The following is a 13,029-nucleotide window of genomic DNA, read 5'->3' as shown; positions in this document are numbered from 1 at the left end:
CTTATGACAGTGTCATGTAATAATTATGACTGTCTTATGACAGTATTATGGCACCACTATCCAAGAAAATGTTACCAAATACCATAACTAGCAATTAATGAAACTGGAACAGTAACTGAAGAAATAATAAGCACAGAACGTGACTGTTATTTACATCTGTAGCGCCGCAATGCATGCTAGGAGGAATGTTAGATGACAACAGTGTTGAGAGCAGGTGGCAGCAGAGGTTGACTGTCTACCCCAAGGAAGCAGTGATGGCCAAATGAAGCTTTTAGTGACAATAAGGCTTTGCAGCCAATTGGTTCAAAGCTTAATGGTGGTTCATTTGGTCTCATGACAGTCTTCTGATGCCATTGTAAAATGAAGTGTTACCAGTTAATATCTTTTGGTGTAAATATCCCATAATACAATGAGGACAACTGCGGCTTATAGTCCAGTGCGGCTTATCTATGAACAAATGCTGTTTTCATGTCAAATTTGGTGGCTGGCGGCTTATAGTCAGGTGCGCCTTATAGTCCAGAAATTACGGTAATTTTGAAATTTTCCGTGGGCTAGGAATGAGTTTCCGTTTCAGAGATAAACCGCGCGGGCGATGACGTACCACATAAGGCTTCTCCTTTTGACGCATGCGTAGTTTGTGCAAATGCAGGCTACATTGCAGAAGGGGGGGGGGCTTAAACACACCTTAAACGAGTATGGACAGGTATAAAATATAGTCAGCAAAATACCCTGGAGAAAATTAACTGTCCTAGTGTAGTCATTTCATTTATATCGGACATGATTATCAAGTAGTATGTCATGTATCAGCCTATGGTCAATCTACTTAATTAGTTGCGCACTCCCCACAGTACACGTTTTTGTTGACGAATATTTTCCTGGGCTAAATTTTGTTCCATGTAATCATATGGATGATTCAAAAAGAGCTATTGAGAAGTATCTTGGAACTGGGGGTGGAGTGCCATCCTCTTCACAAAATGATGATTTCCCCAAATGTACAATTCAAGGTAATGCTTGGCAAGGTCCTGTGCATAGTTATGAGATCAAGAATCGAGAAAGATGCACATTAAGTTATTTTAATACATTTTTACGAAAATATGAGCCACTTGGCATTATTTTGCTTAGGGCCCCCAAATGGCCTGGGCCGGCCCTGCTTCTTCGTCGTGTTTGGCAGCTATTTTTTCCGGTCGGAGGTCATGGCATCGAAACTTGGAATCGAAATTAAAAATTCGAACAGAATATTTTTAACAGTTCAATTGTGCTGCCCCTTCCGTTACATGTGTATTTTTGATGGATTATTGACAAAATCTTCTCTTTCTTTAATGCCCTCCCATATTTTATTGTTCACAGACACAATGTATTTATCTATGATCTCTCAATATCACAGTGGGTCTAGAACATGTAACCCCCCACTACCTCCTTCCAATAAATGGGCGTTCACTGTACCAACAAATGGGATTATCTGTTCGTTAGCACAAACGGACGCGAGCCGACCCGTATAAAACCATTGAAATATTGATTTTGTGTCCGGTTGTAAACGCTAAATGTCGCACTTACGCCCGAGTCAATATCCAAAACAAGAAGAAAGGATTGTATTTAATTGCTGCTTGCTTGTTGATCTTGGGAAGTGGCGTCCTTGAATGCATGCAATCACACGCCAGTCACAGTTCATTACATTGAAGAGGGAGTGGGAAGGCATCACCGTGCCTTCAGCCCGGACCTCGCGCTGTAATTATGCTCGTGGGTGAAAATAGGGCAGATTGATTGTATGCCTTTACAACAACGAGACGTCAATTTATCAAAAGAAAAAAACTTGACGTAAGTCATAATTAATTCTGTTTGCAATCAGCTGTACGTTTTTTTTGGGTGATTTAAAGACGCGATGGCAGACTGCGTCTATTGTTGTAGCTGCTCGGAAATGTACTTTTCTAGTATGAGACTCCTTTTAGCTAGAGGACACGACGTAATCACATATCGATTACCATTACCTATACCATATTTGAGCAGGTTTTCCCCCTCTTCAGTGCAAAATCAGCAAAGGCCGGATTGTCAGAGTGATCTAAGAGATGTGTACCAGACACCACAGGATAATCTGGTCAGACAATCCAAAATGTTGAACCTTTTCAATATTTAGTTCCGATACAGGTAAGCTGATAATCAGGGAAAAATTGAGGATTTTCCTTCCTTAACTCATTTGTTCCCAAAAACATATAAATGCGTTCTATTTTTAATTGTTTCAGTGTCCCAAAAATGTATTTATACGTCTTTTACGTTGACAAAAGGCATCTCTAGGTTCTGTTGCACCTAAACTACAATGCACAACGCTCAAAACTCATTTTAAAGCAATAAAACCGGCCGCTGGAGGGCAGTAGCGCATTTTGTAAGAACTCAAGAAAGGAAGTAAAGAAAAATAGTCAGGAAACGGAAGTTGGAGTAATCTTGTGAAGACGCGTGAGAATTTGAGAAAAATGTGGAGAACGATCGTGAAAAAAAAGGCAAACGACACTGGAGGAGTGTTTTGAAAAGAACACAAAACCATCGTCAAAGAAGGATTAAAAAAAAAAAAAATCTATCTTGATGAGACAGACAAAAGTCTCGGCCACAACAGCGTCAGGTTCCACACCCGTTCTGCGGAGCTCATGTTGTGTTACTCCTGAGCCGAGGTTGAAACCAACGATGAAGATGATGAAAAAAGTGAGACCGATCTTGATCCGGACTCATCAGATTGCTGGGAGCCACCTCATACAACTGGGAGCAGCCGAAAGCCTTCCCCGTTGTTATGTGCGCAAATAGTTCAACGGTTCAATAGTTTAATTATGTGTAAATAAGTTGTTACTTTGCGATCAAAAGCTCTATTTGTCTTGTTGTTTATGTTATTTTGTAAAATTAAAACATTATTCAGATGTTTGGAATGGAACTAAAGCAAAAATAGCTGTGTTAAAGTCAAAGTTATGTTTGAAATGTATGCTTTCACAAAAAGCTCACTTTCTCTGTTTTTTCATCAGAAATTGGAAAATTGCTCAAACTAAGCTATTTTCTAATGCTGAATTCTAAAGAATGGAAAAAAATATGAACAAATTTTTTTTTCTGCTGAAAGAAGAGAGCCTAATCTTTCTTTTGGTGGGTTCCATGTTTATATAGCAATAGAACAGAATTTTCTGTGGGCCTTGCAAAATCAAGTCAAAATCCAGTAAAACGGCCAGGAGCAAAGGGCCTTGCTCCGGTGAAAATGGCTGGGAGTGAATGAGTTAACAATAGGAGTCAGCAAAGGAAGATCATCCGGAGTGATTATCCTTTGATTAGGAATCTGTTTTCCTTTCTGATCTTCTCATAAAATCATAGATGTTAAATTTGCGTTTGAAGATGCCTAAAAATTGTAGAATTTGATTAATCTTGAAAGATTATTCTGCAGTGTCTGACATGTTAAAGCAACACTGAGTAACTTTTCAGTTTTGGTTGATTTTAGCGATGTCGGTGGACAAAAGCGGCAGTTTTTGCCTTAAGGAACACTGCATTTCCCATGAAGAACAGCGCTCACCCGCACAGTGTCGTAAAATCATAAATCAATCAAAAATCAATCTCCCGGTTGCCTGCAGATGGATTAAACAACATTTCTGTTGCCAGCGGCTGTGTGAAGGATGAATAGTAATAAGGTAATGACTCCAGTTGTCGTTAAACAATAGCATATGACGGTTAGCAACCATCTTGCATAGTATGGATAAACCTCCCACCCGAATTGGTCAGTGTTGACGAGTTCAGTTGAGGGGAGGTCAGAGGGGGGGATCGTCACGCCAGCGAGTGAAAGCCAGCCCAATGTTTATTCTTGAATACGCTGATAGCCTCCCTTTTTTTTCCTCCTCGGACAAAACGTTTTGTCTCTTTTGTTGCTCTGCCACCTACTTAGAATTCACAGGAAAGCGTTCGCATTGACTTCGTTCTTTATAATGAAGGGGGGAAGTGAGATATGCTGTAAAGCAGTCAACACATTTGTAGTTTTTTTTTGTGTGGCAGGGTTCCTGCCACCCTCCTCAAAGCTAATTAGTGATGGTGAAAGCGATACAGACCCCCTCAAAGATATAAAAGAGGTGGCATTCAACTAGTTTTCAGTTGACATATCATCACAAATGTTATGAAAATATTTTATAAAGGTTGAAAAGTTACCTAGTGTTGCTTTAAATCTGAGTATTTCTTCCTTGCCAATCTGCTCGAGAAAACATCCTGTGATAACTATCGTCATTTTTGAACCAGATCAGTATTTCTATATTTCAGATCGTTCCAGTCTTTAATTGGATGCTCAAATGCTCAAATTTGTCCCGATTATCAGTATTTGTGTAGACCACATAACCTGAAAAACCATAAGGACCATATGGGAACATGAGTTTTGATTAGCATGTACCGCACATTTCAGATTATAAGTAATTAAGTAGAAAAATCAAAAGGTGAGGACATTTCCAGACACCGAGTTTCCTCCCTTAAGCAACCCAGGGTTGTCGTCGCCATGGCAATAACAGGGGAAGAAGAAAGTCCCTCCAGAGAAAAACGCACGACCAAGGACACGACCCTTATGTCTATCACACGCTGCCCCCTGTGGTTCAACATCCGTAGCGTAACTCGCGCAAGCCCTGGCTGATCATAGAGGCATATGCTCAGGCAGGTGGTCTCAGTATGTCTCCAGGAACAACTTCACACGTGGGACTTTCAACACTCAACATCACGTTGATACCTCAGCACCGATAATTGTCTGAACGTGACTTTGTCGCGCCAACCTCGCTCCCACTATCACGCTTTCCCAGCCCACCAAAAGTCTCCATCAGCGGCAGTTAGAACTACACCACGTTCGCCAACCTCTACCGTCAGCCCACGTAGGCCCTTCCCGCCGCCGCCACTTGTGCCACTTGATGTATTGTCTCTGTTTGCATCCCTTTTAAAATTAATTGCAGTTTTATCTCCTCCCGAGCCTGCCGAGAGCACAATAGTTTAAAAGTAGCGTGAATTGTATTCAAACAAAACAATTAAAGCCTCCCTGTTTTCTCGTATGGGTTTTAACTCCCAACGAGATTCCCTTAGTGGCTGCACTTCTTTTATCTGTAATACAATAGAATTAATCATTACTCAAAATGTCCTTTTATTTTGGGTCATATTTTAATAACCTTGCTTCACATTTTCGAGAAAGCAACTGTACTTTAGGGTGGAAAGTGCCGTTAAATGGGGGCATAAATAGCCTATCTTCTTTTATTGAATGTTAGCTAATCAGTCATGATGTACAGTGGGGCAAATAAGTATTTAGTCAACCACCAATTGAGCAAGTTCTCCTACTTGAAAAGTTTAGAGAGGCCTGTAATTGTCAACATGGGTGAACCTCAACCATGTGAAACAGAATCTGGAAAAAAACAAACAGAAAATCACATTGTTTGATTTTTAAAGAATTTATTTCCAAATTACAAACAACGAGGTCTAACGAGGCTCCACTCGTTACCTGTATTAATTAATCTCAGTCAGTCACACTCCAAACTCCACTATGGCCAAGACCAAAGAGCTGTCGAAGCACACCAGAGACAAAATTGTAGACCTGCACCAGGCTGGGAAGACTGAATCTGCAATAGGTAAAACGCTTGGTGTAAAGAAATCAACCGTGGGAGCAATTATTAGAAAATGGAAGACATACAAGACCACTGATAATCTCCCTCGATCTGGGGCTCCATGCAAGATCTCACCCCGTGGCATCAAAATGATAACAAGAACGGTGAGCAAAAATTCCAGAACCACACGGGGGGACCTAGTGAATGACCTACAGAGAGCTGCGACCACTGTAACAAAGTCTACTATCAGTAACACAATGCGCCGCCAGGGACTCAAATCCTGCACTGCCAGACGTGTCCCCCTGCTGAAGAAAGTACACGTTCAGGCCCGTCTGCGGTTCACTAGAGAGCATTTGGATGATCCAGAAGAGGACTGGGAGAATGTGTTATGGTCAGATGAAACCAAAATAGAACTTTTTGGTAGAAACATGGGTTCTCGTGTTTGGAGGAGAAAGAATACTGAATTGCATCCAAAGAACACCATACCCACTGTGAAGCACAGTGGTGGAAACATCATGCTTTGGGGCTTTTTTTCTGCAAAGGGACTAGGACGACTGATCTATGTAAAGGAAAGAACGGATGGGGCCATGTATCGACAGATTTTGGGTGAAAATCTCCTTTCATCAGCAAGGGCATTGAAGATGAGACGTGGCTGGGTCTTTCAGCATGACAATGATCCCAAACAAACAGCCAGGGCAACAAAGGAGTGGCTTCATAAGAAGCATTTCAAGGTCCTGGAGTGGCCTAGCCAGTCTCCAGATCTCAACCCCATTCGAAAATCTGTGGAGGGAGTTGAAAGTCTGTGTTGCCCAACAACAGCCCCAAAACATCACTGCTCTAGAGGAGATCTGCATGGAGGAATGGGCCAAAATACCAGCAACAGTGTGTGAAAAGCTTGTGAAGAGTTACAGAAAACGTTTGGCCTCCGTTATTGCCAACAAAGGGTACATAACAAAGTATTGAGATGAACTTTTGGTATTGACCAAATACTTATTTTCCACCATGATTTGCAAATAAATGATTTAAAAATCAAACAATGTGATTTTCAGTTTTTTTTTCCCCCACATTCTGTCTCTCATGGTTGAGGTTTACCCATGTTTACAATTACTGGCCTCACTAATATTTTCAAGTGGGAGAACTTGCACAATTAGTGGTTGACTAAATACTTATTTGCCCCACTGTACGTGCAACCTAGCGTTCATGTCAGTTGGACACACTAGCAGTCCTACTGCTGATATATTCACACTTCCACCGAACAAACAACCAAACTAATGCCATCTAATGCTGTTTACCGTTACGCATTAGCATTGTGTACCTGCAGATTTATCCAACGCGAGTTAAACCAAAAATAGTTTAGATTCAGCATGGCTCTTTGAAACTAGCTGCAATAAATTATTCATTAAATATATATATATATATATATATATATATATATATATATATATATATATATATATATATATATATATTTATGTAATCTTGAGTGCCGAGGCTCCATTTGGGAAGGTGATGGAGGATTTCGCTTTGAACTCCATTGGAGTAAAGGAATGTGTTTTTATTTTTTCTCAACCCCACATCCATCAGCTGGTATTGTTAAAGTGATATTAACGCGGGGTGCGCCTTCTGGGCTTGGAATCTATTTTCTAGCACGTTGCTTATCCGCTTACATTTGAAACTATTCCGATGTGCATCGCACTGATGTAATATCGCTGCATTAGGCGGTGCCTTCCGGCGGTGGAGCGTAACTTACACAGAGATCAAATGCAAAAAATGACACTGCTCATCTGTTAGATGCAATCATCAGCAGAAAAAAAAAAATCTAAAAGCAAGAATGCCCTGAATTTACCGTGCCTGTGTGTGTGTGTTTCCAAATAGCGGGTGATCAAACACCTACAAAAGGTCCCGATTTAGCTGAATTGCAATGTTTCATGCTCATCAGTAAGCTAGCATATATGTGCGTGTCAGTCTTCTATTTTCTCCAGTCAAATAAGTCTGTGTCTTGTACCCGTGCCAACGGTTCTAAGTGGCACACATCAAGGTAAATCCCATCTATGGTTGTCAAGTCGACGACATTTGAAGGAGGCAACCCACACATCTGCAACAATGTACTCTTCAAAACGAAAAACTGAGAGGACGGAAATAATAACATCCCGATGTTGACGTTTTTAGCTGCGGGGAAGCAAAGCGTCGTAATCATCTATATACACGCCATTGCAGAAAATACATAATCTATTAAAAAAAAACGAGTTTAGCAATGCCTAGTTTTCAATATAGGTTTGCCTGGAGCAAAAAAAGTCATGACAGCCACCATTTTGGTGTCGTGTAGCCATTCGAGGCAAATGCTTCCCCAATAAGAATAAAACATTTTTCTCATTAATACTGTTTTATCATATACAAAACTTATTTTGCCACTTTATTCTCTGATTAATTTAAATTGTATCAATATATTACAGGCTGTTTTTACTGTGTTGCTGCTGCGGCTCCTCACAGTGTCGAGAAGCGGTAACCTGGCGATAATGAGGCGGCTGTTTTGAATCATTAACACACTCTGCCTTTAAAGACTCAACAGTGAAATACAGTCATTGCCGTTTAAAATTGTAAACACTTCTCAAGGCGTCATTTACTCATATGCTAAATATTGACGGTGATGGTCCATTTCAACTGGGAGGGCTGGCAGCGATGATGTGGCAAAGTTAACTCTTGTGTTCACTCACAAATGAATTAATGCAAATAATTACTTTAATCGCGCATTAACATCTGAGCTTTTTGTCTGCTTCATTTGCGACTGAACAGATACAATGCCTCAATACACAGCAGAACCCTGCTTCAGTTCAGAGGGCTGTCCATTACAGTGGTGGATTAAACATGCATGCTCACTCAGAGTCTGCTATTTGTATATACTACTGCTATAAACAGTGAGGAGCAGAGTATTTGTACCTCTTGTTATTTTGCCAGTTCACCCAGTTAGAAAATGGGTAGAGGTCTGAAATTTACAGTGGGGCAAATAAGTATTTAGTCAACCATTAATTGTGCAAGTTCTCCCACTTTAAAATATTAGAGAGGCCTGTAATTGTCAACATGGGTAAACCTCAACCATGAGAGACAGAATGTGGGAAAAAAAACAGAAAATCACATTGTTTGATTTCTAAAGAATTTATTTGCAAATCATGGTGGAAAATAAGTATTTGTCAATATCAAAAGTTCATCTCAATATCTTGTTATGTACCCTTTGTTGGCAATAATCGAGACCAAACGTTTTCTGTAACTCTTCACAAGCTTTTCACACACTGTTACTGGTATTTTGGCCCATTCCTCCATGCAGATTTCCTCTAGAGCAGTGATGTTTTGGGGTTGTCGTTGGGCAACATGGACTTTCAACTCCTTCCACAGATTTTCTATGGGGTTGAGATCTGGAGACTGGCTAGGCCCCTCAATGACCTTGAATTGCTTCTTACGAAGCCACTCCTTTGTTGCCCTGGCTGTGTGTTTGGGATTATTGTCATGCTGAAAGACCCAGCCACGTCTCATCTTCAATACCCTTGCTTATGGAAGGAGATTTTCCCTCAAAATCTCTCGATAAATGGCCCCATTCATTCTTTCCTTTACACAGATCAGTCGTCCTGGTCCCTTTGCAGAAAAACAGCTCCAAAGCATATTGTTTCCATTCCCATGATTCACAGTGGGTATGGTGTTTTTCAGATGCAATTCAGTATTCTTTCTTCTCCAAACACGAGAATCTGTGTTTCTACCAAAAAGTTCTATTTTGGTTTCATCTGACCATAACACATTCTCCCAGTCCTCTTCTAGATCATCCAAATGCTCTCTAGCGAACCGCAGCCGGGCCTGGACATGTACTGGCTTCAGCAGGGGGACATGTCTGGCAGTACAGGATTTGAGTCCCTGGTGGCGCATTGTGTTACTGATAGTAGCCTTTGTTACTGTGGTCCCAGCTCTCTGTAGGTCATTCACTAGGTCCCCCCGTGTGGTTCTGAGATTTTTGCTCACTGTTCTTGTTATCATTTTGACGCCACGGGGTGAGATCTTGCATGGAGCCCCAGATCTAGGGAGATTATCAGTGGTCTTTTATGTCTTCCATTTTCTAATAATTGCTCCCACAGTTGATTTCTTTACACCAAGCGTTTTACCTGTTGCAGATTCAGTCTTCCCAGCCTGGTGCAGGTCTACAATTTTGTCTCTGGTGTCCTTCGACAGCTCTTTGGTCTTGGCCATAGTGGAGTTTGGAGTGTGACTGACTGAAGTTGTGGACAGGTGTCTTTTATACCGATAATGAGTTAAAACAGGTGCCAATAATACAGGTAACGAGTGGAGCCTTGTTAGACCTCGTCAGAAGAAGTTACACCTCTTTGACAGCCAGAAATCTTGCTTGGTTGTAGGTGACCAAATACTTATTTTCCACTCAAATTTGGAAATAAATTCTTTAAAAATCAAACAATGTGATTTTCTGTTTTGTCTCTCATGTTTGAGGTTTACCCATGTTGACAATTACAGGCCTCTCTTATCTTTTCAAGTAGGAGAACTTGCACAATTGGTGGTTGACTAAATACTTATTTTCCCCACTGTATACCGTAGATGCATTTCCACTTATAAAGACATAATCTGAAGAAAAACCTAGCAACAATTATGACACTCAAAGAGTTGTCAGTCTATCTTTTAAAAAAAAGTGTACCTTTACCCCATGAGTAACACCCCACCCACCACCCTTTTGAGCTCATAATTATCACATCTGCACCCCACAGTCAGTCATAATCCAACTGCAGAGAGCTTTCGAAAGATGCCAGAGAAAAAATTGTTTAGCTCCACAAAGCTGTAAAAGGCAATGGAACAATTGAAAAGCAGCTTGGTGAAAATGAATCAACAGTTGCAGCAATTGTTAGAAAATTGAAAAGGCTAAACATGACTGATAATTAATCTACCTCGGACTGGGGTTCCATGTGAAATCTCCCCTCGTGGGGCATCATTCATGAGGAGAAGTGAGGGCTCGGACTACAATTGGATGCACAGTTTCAAAGGCTACTGTCAGTAGAAGACTACGGTGCAATGGTTTAAATCATGAATTGCTTTGAAGGGTCCCTTGTTGAAGCCAGTACATTTGAAGGCCCGTCCGAAGTTTGCCAGGGACAATCTGAATGTGACTTCATAATGATAGTGGGGGGCAGATTCAACCTTCACAGCGCCATGCCTTCAAGTAGGGGGCCATCCCACAATCCGCTTCAGTTATTCGCAGTTGGTCGCAGCGACACATACAGCGATACAACGTCGGATTTAGGTTGAAAAAGTACGAAAACTGTACCGCATACAAACAGGAAGGATCGTCTCAGGAGTGATTTGTTTGAGGATTCAAGGTAATTATTACATTTTTCGTTTTTTCACAAGAATTTTCAACGTAAAAATAAGGCTGCCACCAAATTGTCTAACAGACTAGCATCATTCTTTGATATATTTACGTAAAATAAATGCTAACTGCATGTTTTTTTGCTTTTAACCAAAAATCAAGACTGTTTTACGTCCATATCAATAAAGAATTCATTAAAAGCATTTATTCACAAGAATTTTCACCGGAAAAGCCCTGTTTACATATAGCGGTTGACACATTGACTAACAGACTAGCATCATACTTGGACATATTTACGTAAAATAAATGCTAACTGCACGTTTTTTTTTTTTTTTTTTTTTTCTGCTTTTAACCAAGAATCGAGACTGTTTTGCGTCCATATGTATAAAGAATTCAGGGATTTAAGCATTTATTCACAAGAATTTTCATCGAAAAAAGCTCCTTGTCTGTGATTCCACTTGGTCAGCTTTGACGGCCACGCCAACAATGCAGGCCCCCTTATTAATCAACCCCGCGCCCCGTGCCCCATCAATGTCATTATGAAGTCTACGGCATAGGGGTCATGTGAGAAAGTCATGTGGTCTGATGAGACCAAAGTAGAAGTTTTTGGTGCTAAGTTTATTCATCGTGTGTGGAGGAAAAAGAAGGATGAGTACAAGCCCAAGAACACCATCGCCATTTGTGAAGTATGGGGGTGGAAACCTCATGCTTTGGGGCTGCTTTTCGGCAAAGGGTACAGGACGACTGTACTGTATAAAGCAGAGGATGAATGTTGAAATGTATCGTCAGATTTTGAGCCACAATCTCCTTCCCTCAGTCAGAGACTTGAAGATGAGTCGTGGCTGGATCTTCCAACATGACAATAATCCGAAGCTCACAGCCAAGCCGACCAAGGAGCGGCTGCGTAAAAAGCATATCAAGGTTCTGGAGTGGCCGAGGCAGTCTCCTGATGTCAATCCAATAGAAAATCTTTGGATTGAGCTGAAACTTTGTGTTTCTCAACTAGGGATGTCCCGATCCAGGTTTTTGCACTTCTGATCCGATACCGATATTGTTTTGCACTTCCAATCTGATACCGATACTGGCCGATACCAATACCGACCTATCTGAGCATGTGTTAAAGTTTAAAGTTATTTAGCCTCCTTACTTAGTTGTCAAACTCATGTTGAAAAAGGTTTTAGTACTCTTGATAACAACTAGCCAGCTGAATTAGGTGAGTTTGAATAACACACAACGGTTGGTAACAAGAAACTGACTGTTTATTCAGTGACAAACACAAAACATTATAGATAACAAACAGAAATGGCATAGTCAGTCAGTAAAATGTGTAAATAATATTGTAAACTGTCTTAAAAAAGCAAAACACACCAACAACCTCAGTGGAAATCCTACAAATCCCCCAAGCTATTAGATGCTTTTAATGTTTCGTGCATTAGTTACAAAAATTGTATGAAAAGCCTCTCAGGTTTAAATAAAACGACTATTTCAGTATCAAGTTAACATTTTAAAACAGTAAATAAAATACTCAAGTCCCCATTCTGTATCAGCAGCTTTAAACTAAATTCAATTCATTTAATTTTGCCAATCAACTGTTAAAGTTGTTAAAATTGCTCCCGTTATTCCATAATTTCCCTTCTGTCTACTTTCGACATGTGAAAATTTTAAAACTGTTTTGAAGATAGATTCAAGTCAAGATTTTGCCAATTTAGGAGTATTTTAGATAAAAAGTTAATTAGGTTTGCTTGGAAGGTTCACAACAGCCTACTAGGGAAGTCTTCTGCTTTAAGATGGCGGCTGTTTACTAACGCATCTGGTTTTCAATACTTCAATGTTGCTAACGCAGTCGAGTCTGTCATGTAGCATCTAGTTCTATATACATATTATATCTATTATCTTCAGTAAAACGACGTTGACATAGTTTGTAGCGGCTGTCAGCAGCCGTCAGGTATTCTTTTGTTTTTTATCCAGCGGCATGAGTTGAGCTAAAGCCGTGAGTTGAGCATTGGCATTACCCGGGTCTATGACAAGCATTATGTTTACTATCGGGACGCAATGTGGTCAGTTTCTCATTGCATCCCGAAGACCGCGCTGTGTTTACTT

The 13,029-nt window shown here is 40.5% G+C and overlaps 1 protein-coding gene across 1 annotated transcript in view; it reads left to right on the top strand.

Moving 5' to 3' along the window:
* ptprn2 (protein tyrosine phosphatase receptor type N2) overlaps positions 1-13,029 on the top strand; it is a 290,172-nt gene that overhangs the window by 194,224 nt on the left and 82,919 nt on the right. The window lies entirely within an intron of this gene.

The sequence above is a fragment of the Corythoichthys intestinalis genome, chromosome 20 (genome assembly GCF_030265065.1).
Source record: "Corythoichthys intestinalis isolate RoL2023-P3 chromosome 20, ASM3026506v1, whole genome shotgun sequence".
Lineage (NCBI taxonomy): Eukaryota > Metazoa > Chordata > Actinopteri > Syngnathiformes > Syngnathidae > Corythoichthys > Corythoichthys intestinalis.
This window is presented reverse-complemented; position numbering and strand designations above follow the sequence as displayed.